This window comes from Benincasa hispida, chromosome 2, assembly GCF_009727055.1.
Source record: "Benincasa hispida cultivar B227 chromosome 2, ASM972705v1, whole genome shotgun sequence".
Classification (NCBI taxonomy): domain Eukaryota; kingdom Viridiplantae; phylum Streptophyta; class Magnoliopsida; order Cucurbitales; family Cucurbitaceae; genus Benincasa; species Benincasa hispida.
The window spans coordinates 32021567-32030548 of NC_052350.1; the positions used below are offsets into that span (position 1 = coordinate 32021567).

Sequence of the window (8982 nt, forward strand, 5' to 3'; positions counted from 1 at the left end):
CCAAATGCAAATAATGAATTAATACCAATGAGGACCGTCACTGTCTTGTGGATCTGCATGGACTACCACAAACTGAATGCGGCGTCGAAGAAGGATCATTTCCCCTTTCCTTTTATTGACAAGATGTTAGACCACCTAACATGAAATGATTACTTCTACTTTTTGGACGGATATGCAGGCTACAACCAAATCATTATTTCTTCTAAAGACTGATAACGGCCAGAAATGCACGTTATTACAGTGCTAAGTTATTAAACAATGAAGGTTTGGTTGATGAAATATGTTAGATTGCATCCAAAAAGCATTAAGTTCATAACATTGTGGTTGCAAGCGTTCATCGCATAAAAACAGTTAACTTTTGTATTTATATGCAGAATATGCATTGACGCAAGGCGGAAAGCGCGATCACAATAAATCAATGGTCAAGAGTAGCATTACCGCAAGGCTTTGCGTGACTTGTGCTTGTAAACATCTGCTCAAGAAGGATTGTTGCATAGAGCTGGCGCAACTTGGTGGGTGCATCTGGGTGAAAAGCATAATTAATCACGATGGAACAGAAAGCTGATGATGGTCGAATCCGAATTAAGTTGACAAGCCGCTAACGATAACAAGTACACTCAGCTTTTTGGTGACAAATATTCGGCGCATCAGTTAGAGAATTAAATCCATCCTATCTGTGCAATCATAAGAGAGAAGTCGCTTTTCTCCTCGAAGCTCGATAAATACCGAAGGCAACCTTCAGAAAAGGGTTCATCAAGCTCGGATACTTAGATAATTTTCTCCATAATTAGATTAGCCTTGTTCTAATATTTTCTTTTATTTTAAGGCGGAAGCGAGAGAAGCGAGAGTGTGTCGATAGATCGTTCCGGTGAACTTGGGAGAGTGTCGGAAGCTTCGAGATCAGAGAGAGGGCTTTCATTCTATGCTATTATCTTGTATTATGACTACGTTATTTTATGAAGTGAAATTATGGATGATATGCGATGGTGAAATTGCATAGAGCACTCAAGTTTCCTCAGCGGAATGCAAGTGTAAGTTCCACTGAGTTTTCTGGTAAGTTCAGGGTCGAACTCAGGGAGTTGTGAAAACAGGTTGCGGTGGTAATTTTTATGAAAACTTTGCGGTAACCAAAAAAATCAATAGTTGTTGAGGTTGTTGTTTGCGATATTGAAAAATAAATAAATGTCGTAGATTTGAGAAAATTTCGAATTGCGTGATAGATGCACTGAGTATGCGGATGAACGGGTTGAGAAGGTCTTTAGCTAGAGTTACCTGGGAATGCGTCAAACTATGCGATCATGCTACAACCATGCATAGCAAGTCATTTTCCAATGCAAATGTGATGCTCCTATGTCTAGGACGCATGTGTTGAATGTAAAAGTGTCCATAGAGCTTATTCTTAAGTCTCTACTCTTGTCGTATGTGATGATGCAAGATGCATAAAGGCAAGGTGACCGCACACAATCAGATCCTATCTCTAGGACACATGCGATGCCTTAATAGCAAATAGTGCTTATTCCTAAGCTCCTATCTCTTGATTATGCATTCTAATCCGACTCTCCTGAGCCTAGATTCTAACCTGAATTTCCCAAGCCTAGATTCTGTCCATAGACTACCCTCCCAAGTATCTCTAATGGACAAATGAAGCATACATAATACAAGATAATCGCATAGAATGAAGATTCCCAGTTGTGCAAGCTAAATGCTTCTCAACCCATTCAACAGATTTAGCTACTCATGCATATAATAGAAAGTGAATAGATATAGAGAAGGAAATTCAATTTTTTATAAATGAGTTTGAGTACAAAATAACAATGGAAGATAAAGGTAGAGAGCCTGGTAGCAATTTTTTGCTGACCGAGGCTTTTATACTGTCAATCTCTATTCGATTCCAAAGATATTCCTGCTTCTGCAGGCGTCGGCCCTCTCTTTGTTCTGGCAGCTTCTGGCGCTCTCCCAAGCTTACTAGAACGATCCGTCGTACAACCTTCTTCTCCCGCATCCGTCGTAAAATGAAAGAAACTCTAAGAACAAGGCTAAACTATGAACAGAACGGTGAACTCGTAAAGACTGTTGAACTGATTAACCCTTTTTCTGAAGGATGCCTCTGATATTTGAACTTCCAGGGTGAAAGGCGGCTTCTCTCTCATGATTTCACAGATGGGATGGCTTTAATTCCTAACTGATGGACCGAATATTTGTCACCGAAAAGCTTAATGTACTTGTGTCATTAGCAGCTGTCAACTTAATTCGGATTGAACTGTCACCAGCTTTCTGTCCCATCGTGATTAATTATACCTTTCACCCAGATGCACCCACCAAGTTGCACTAACCAAGTTGCGACAATCCTTCTTAGGAAAATGTTTGCGAACACAATCACTGCAAAGACTTGCGGTAATTCTACATTCGATCAATGATTTCCTATGATTGCAGCTTTATTTGAAACAAGTAAAGTCTTTTTGAAGGTTAAACTTGCGGTCCCTAAATTTTAAAAATATTTTAAGAAGAGACCAGGATAGAAATTAAGGAGATTTTGGTTCATAGGATTTGAATAAGGCACCTCGAGAAATTTAAGTAAGAAAAAGTGGCTGACTCTCTAAAGAAAATCTTTAGTTTATGCTTAAGGACAAGCATTGTTTTAAATTTGGGGGTGTGATAACGGGCAGAAATGCACCTTATTACAATGCAAAGATATAAAACAATGCGGGAATGCGATGGTAAAAACATGCAAAATCGTGTCCAAAATCATTAAGTTGAGAATATTGCGATCGCATACGCCCATCGCATTAAAGAAGCTAATTTTCTTATTTTGCGCAAGAAAATGCATTGGCGCAAAGTAAATTGTGATCCAAGGAATTCGGCACCCGAGCGCATTAAAAGATTGCGACCGCAAAGATGCGGTCGTATGCGCTCGCGAGCTCAAGAAGGTGGCCGCATAAAGACGACACATCAAGGAGAAAGCATAATAAATCATGATGGGACGGAAAGCTGATGACGGTCGGATCCAAATTTAGTTGACAAGCCGTTAACAACACACTGTAACAGGTGCATTCAACTTTTCGGTGACCATTAATTGTCGCATCAGGCAGAGATTTAATGACCTCCCATCATTGCAATCATTTGAGAGAAAAGCTTGTTCACCTTGAAGCTCTATAAATACCGAAGGCCACCACTACTAAAAGGGTTCGAGTTCCAGTTCCCGTTCGCCATATACATAGAAAATAGATCATAGATAGTCGTTAATCTGTAATTAATATACTTAGAAGGTGGTTGTGAGCGAAGAGAGAAGACGCCAAAAGATCGTTCCTGGTTAGCTCGAGAGACTACCAGAAAGCATTGCAAACGGAGAGAGGGTCGACACTTGCGGAAGCATGAACATTATTTTGGGTAGAGTAGAGTAAAACACAGTGTAAAATCCTCGGGGAGCAAGACATTGCTACCGAGTGTCCTATCCCTACTTTCCATTTTCGTTTTGTATTCTGATTTTATTTATAAAATTGAATTTGCATCTCTACATCTATTCAATCTCTTCACATTGCGCACAAGTAACTAAACTTCTGAATGTGTTGAGAAGCAGTTAGCTAGCATGACCTAAGATCTTCATTTTATGCGATCATCTTGTCTTATGTATGCTTCCATCACCCTTTAGAGATACTCGAGTGAATAGTCTAAAGAAAGAACCTAGACTTGAGAGAGTCAGGTTAGAATCTAGGCTTGAGAAAGTCAGATTAGAACCGCATAAGTAGGAGATAGAGACTTAGAGATAATTTCTTTTTGCTATCATGCATCGCATGCACCCTAGAAATAGGATATGATAGTATGCGGTCGCCTGTGTATGTGTGTATCACTCATCATCGCATAGACATGAATAGAGGCTTAGACATAAGTCCTATAGATATTATTGTATACATCGCATGCGTCCTAAAATTAGGAACTATGGCGTTTGCATTGAGAGATGACATGCTGTTGTGTGTGTGTAGCATGATCGCATGACGTGAATGCAATCTTAGGAAATGTTAGCTAAACCTATCTCAACTTGTTCCCCGCATACTCATTGTTACTTTCGATGTCATTAACTCTTTTCTCAATTCCGCTGCATAGGATTTATACTTTAAACAACATACCAACCAAGTTATTGTTTTTGTCACTGCAAAGGAATCAAAATTTACCGTCGCATATTGTCTCAGTAGTCCCTGTGTTCGCCCCTGGACTTACCAGGAAACCTAGTAAGGTTTATACTTGGATTTTACTAGGAAAACTTGCATGTACAATGCATAGTTCACCACCGCAATTTCATACTATTATTTCATCACATTCACAACGCATCAGTAGGAGTAGTTGTGGGCTGAAAGCTTGGTCGCATAGGAGGCTTGAACGCCTAAAGCAAGGCATGGAAGCAAACCATGGACACATGGTCATGAAGTTGTTGCCTAGTCAAGTTAAGGCCTGAGTATTTGGCTAACCGTTCAATGCACAGTGAGCATATACATGAAGAGGATTGCCAAAGACCGTGAGTGACTCTAAATGCTTTAAATGTTTTAAGTAAATTGCTAATGCTTATGAATGTTTAGCAATGTGATAAGGGGCAGAAATGCACGTTATCATAGTGCTAAGTTCTTAAACAATGATGGCTTGTGTTGATAAAACATGTTAAGTTGCGTCCAAAAAGCATTAAATTCATAATATTGCGGTCGCATGCGTTCATCGCATAGGAACAGTAGATTTTTATATTTTTGTGCAGAAAATGCGTTGACGCAAGGTGGAAATTATGATCATAGGAAATCATTGGTCGAGCGCAGCACTACCGCAAGGCTTTGCGGTGATTGTGCTCACAACATTTTCTCAAGAAGGATTGTCGCAACCTGGTCAGCACAATTTCTTGGGCGCATCTGAGTGAAAGGTATAATTAATCACGATGTGACAGAAAGCTGATGACAGTGGAATCCGAATTAAGTTGACAACCGTTAACGAACAAGTACATTCAGCTTTTCGATGATAAATATTCGGTGCATCAGTCAGGGAATTAAAGTCGTCCCATCTGTGCAATCATGAGAGAGAAGCCGCTTTTCACCCTGGAAGTTCTATAAATACCAAAGGCATCCTTCAAAAAAGGGGTTAACCAGTTCACCATCTCGCGAGTTCACAAGTTTTATTCATAGCATAGCCTTGTCCTGATTTTCTTTTTACTTTAAAGTGGACGCGAGAGAAGGAGGTTATGCTGATAAATCATTCTATAAGCTTGGGAGAGTGCCAGAAACTGCCAGAACAGAGAGAGGGCCGACGCCTGCGGAAGCAGGAACATCTTGAACTGAATAGAGATTGACAATGTAAAAGCCTCAGTAGTAAGGAATTGCAACCAGGCTCTCTACCTTTATCTTCCATTGTTATTTTGTACTCAAACTCATTTATGAAATGGAATTTACTTTTCTATATTTGTTCACTTTCTGTTATTTACGCATGATAGCTAAATCTGTTGAATGGGTTGAGAAGCATTTAGCTAGCACAACTGGGAATCTTCATTCTATGCGATTATCTTGTATTATGTATGCTTCATTCATCCATTAGAGATACTCGGGAGGGTAGTCTAAGGACTAGATCTAGGCTTGGGAAATTTAGGTTAGAATCTAGGCTCAGGAGAGTTAGATTAGAATGCATAATCAAGAGATAGAAGCTTAGAAATAAGCACTATTTGCTATTAACACATCATATGCATCCTAGAGATATGATATGATTGTGTGTGGCCACCTTGCCTTTATGCATCTTGCATCATCGCATAGGACAAGAGTAGAGACTTAGGAATAAGCTCTGTGGACACTTTTGCATTCAACACACGCTTCTTAGACTTAGGAGCATCGCATTTTCATTGGAAAATTACTTGTTGTGCATGGTTGTAGCATGATCACATAGTTTGACGCACTCCCAAGTAACTCTAGCTAAAGACCTTCTCAACCCGTTGATTCGCATACTCAGTGCATCTATCACACAATCTGACTTTTCTTAAATCTGCTGCATTTTTCTAAAAATTACCACTGCAATCTATTTTCACGAGTCCCTGAGTTCGACCCTAGACTTACCAGGAAACTCAGTGGAGTTTACACTTGCATTCCGCTAAGGAAATTTGAGTGTTCAACGTAATTTCACCATCACATTTCATCCACATTTCCACATCATAAAATAACGCATCAAGTTTTTGGCGCCGTTGCCAGGGACTTCGGCAAAATAGTGTGCTAAAATTAATTTTTCTGATTTCTTTGCAGACTCTCAATCTCTGGCGAATTACGATCTGGAGATTGAGAGCACATTCAGACGGAGATTAAGAGACCGCCAACAACAACAGCCAGATAAATTAGAGATGGCGGAGCAGCCTGGAAATGGAGCACCAAATGAAAACAATGTCATGGCGAATCCAATCCTTCTGGCTAATGATCACAATAGAGCCATTAGGGACTATGCATTGCCAAACCTCTATGATTTCTCTCCAGGAATCATGAGGCCTGCCCTCGATGGAAGCAGATTCGAAATGAAAACCGTGATGCTGCAGATGATCTAGACTGCAGGATAATTTGAGGCCGGCGTGGCGAGGACTCACATGCCTACCTCCATAGCTTTATTGAAATCTACAATACTTTTGTGTTCCCAAACATCTCTGCCAAAGAAGTTTGACTAACTTTGTTCCCATTTTCTCTTTGTAATCAGGCAAGGAAATGGGCGTATTCTCTCGAGCCGGGAGAGATCACTTCATGGGAACAGGTTGTTGAGAAATTTATGAAGAAATACTTTCCACCTATTGAGAACGCTAGACGAAGGAAACTCATAACAAATTTTGAACAAGACGTGGACGAATCGCTCAACGATGCCTGGGCGAGGTTTAAGAGGTTGGTCAGGGATTGTCCACAAAATTGTTTGGCAGACTGCCTTCAGATGGAAATCTTTTATCATGGTTTGAATCCCGCTTTGCAGACCGTTGCCAATGCGATAGCCGCTGGTGATCTGCTTGATAAGACGTATGACGAGGCTAAGAATATCTTGGATCGCATCTCTAAGAACCACGAAGATTGGAAGGAGAGTGATTAGAGACTGAGAATTAAGGATAACGACGCAAGTAATGGTGCTATTACTTCAGTACAAAATCAGATGACCGCAATGATGAACTTAATCAGGGTATTGCAATCAGCAACCCAACACCACAAAATGGGCAAATCAATGCAATTAGTCAAAACACCACAAGGTGTGCGACTTGCAGTGATGAGCACACAATGGAAGAATGCCCAAAAAATCCACAGTCCATTTACTTTGTAAAAAAAATCCCTTTTCGAATACCTACAACCCCAGGTGGAGAAACCACCGAGGTTGAGATTGACTGTGAATATTATACAAAGAATGTGTTATGCGGTGGCAAGGCTTTATGTATGAAGCAGAAAGAGAAAAGATAATTAATATAAATATCACAAGTTTCTTAATTGCGTTAAAGATATAAGTATGGTTCCGCTTTCCCTTGGTGTACATCTCTCGGTGATCGGTCGCGTTTCCCACCTTTGTGGTGAAACAGGGATGAACGTAGTGAATGCAAGGTTGCTTCCATCTTTGGAATTACTTCTTGCTTTAGTTAACGCATTCTTCTAACCTTCTCTCGACAAATCAAAATGGCATCTTCACTTCTGCTCTCACAGGCGAAGATGTCGTCTAGCATGCTTTAGCTAAACATCTTTATTTCTTTAGCATAAATTAAGTTACTTTTTTAATTCATATTAATCACCATGGAATTAAGAAAACATCATGGAGAAAGCGATTCATGGAGGAACAAAAATAGACAGAAATGTGGAAATGAAATGATCACGACAATTAATTATAAAATCAAGCGTCTGATACATGGTTGTGAATGATTTAGACTCAAAAGATGAAATACAATTGATGAATAAGAGTTAGAAACAGATACAGAAGAGTGTCAATGTCTTGACACAGATCTGGATGGAGAAATCGCTTGTCGGTGTATGGAGTGAATGGAAGGATGAGGTTCCCTCTCAGGCTTGCTCAACCAATAGAGTTGATCTAGGTACAGAGCTTCACGACAGAGATTTGGAATGATTCGCCCTGAGACTCACCTCTCACCCTTGTCTCTTTTCTTACCAGATCTTCTCCGATAAGCACTCAGATCAGCCTCTCTCTCAATAGCCTTGTATCAATAATCCCCCATATCAAGTATATCTTTCAGTGAATTCTTTAAGGGTATTTATAGATGAAAGTTTTGATTCTCTGACTTGTGGTCCCCACTTTATTGTTATGGAAATTCTGAGAATGGTGGAATAAATATTCCTTCTGTTATGCAATCAATCCGTCAAAAATGCACAACAGTTAGTTGTACACGTGTTGAAATCCTCCGGATTGCGTTGCTCATTTGCATCTTTCGATCGTGTGCCCACATGCGATTGTTGCATGCGCCGTCTTGCATTGATCGTCTATTCATTCCTGAATGATTGGCGCAATGCGACGTAGATGCATTAATCTTTCTCTCTTGAGCCATGAGCCCATACGATGACTTGATTTCCTTTAAAACTGACTTGAAATATTCTTTTCTACCATCGCAATTGTGTTACTGGGTGTATTGATGACAATTTATAATTCTTGTATTTCTTAGCTAATTTCCGTACAATTGACACAACTTTCCTCTCTTTTGGCCACAATATCTAAATAGAGCAGTATAAATAACTTGTATTTCTACAAGTTATCAATCGCCGCAATGAAGGATGCATCAATATACAATGCGGGCGATGACGCAAATTTTGGGGTGTATTCTTCCTTATCTCTATTTCAAATTTTGCACTATCGCATCACATTTTAGTTTTAAAAGTTTTATCATCGCATCCTCTTTGATTACAGCAATCATTCAACATGGATAAATTTAGTGATTTAACGCATACTGTCTCTTTGCCAATTATGATTTCAATGATGAAAACCATGCTTCTAGTTCTTTCGTATATACTA

General features: G+C 39.7%; 1 non-coding gene across 1 annotated transcript; it reads right to left on the reverse strand.

The window, feature by feature from the left end:
* Positions 1 to 6798: 6798 nt before the first annotated feature.
* On the reverse strand, positions 6799 to 6905 carry LOC120072377. Its single transcript, XR_005480440.1, has one exon. It is a non-coding gene; the product is annotated as a small nucleolar RNA R71 (small nucleolar RNA).
* Positions 6906 to 8982: the final 2077 nt, after the last annotated feature.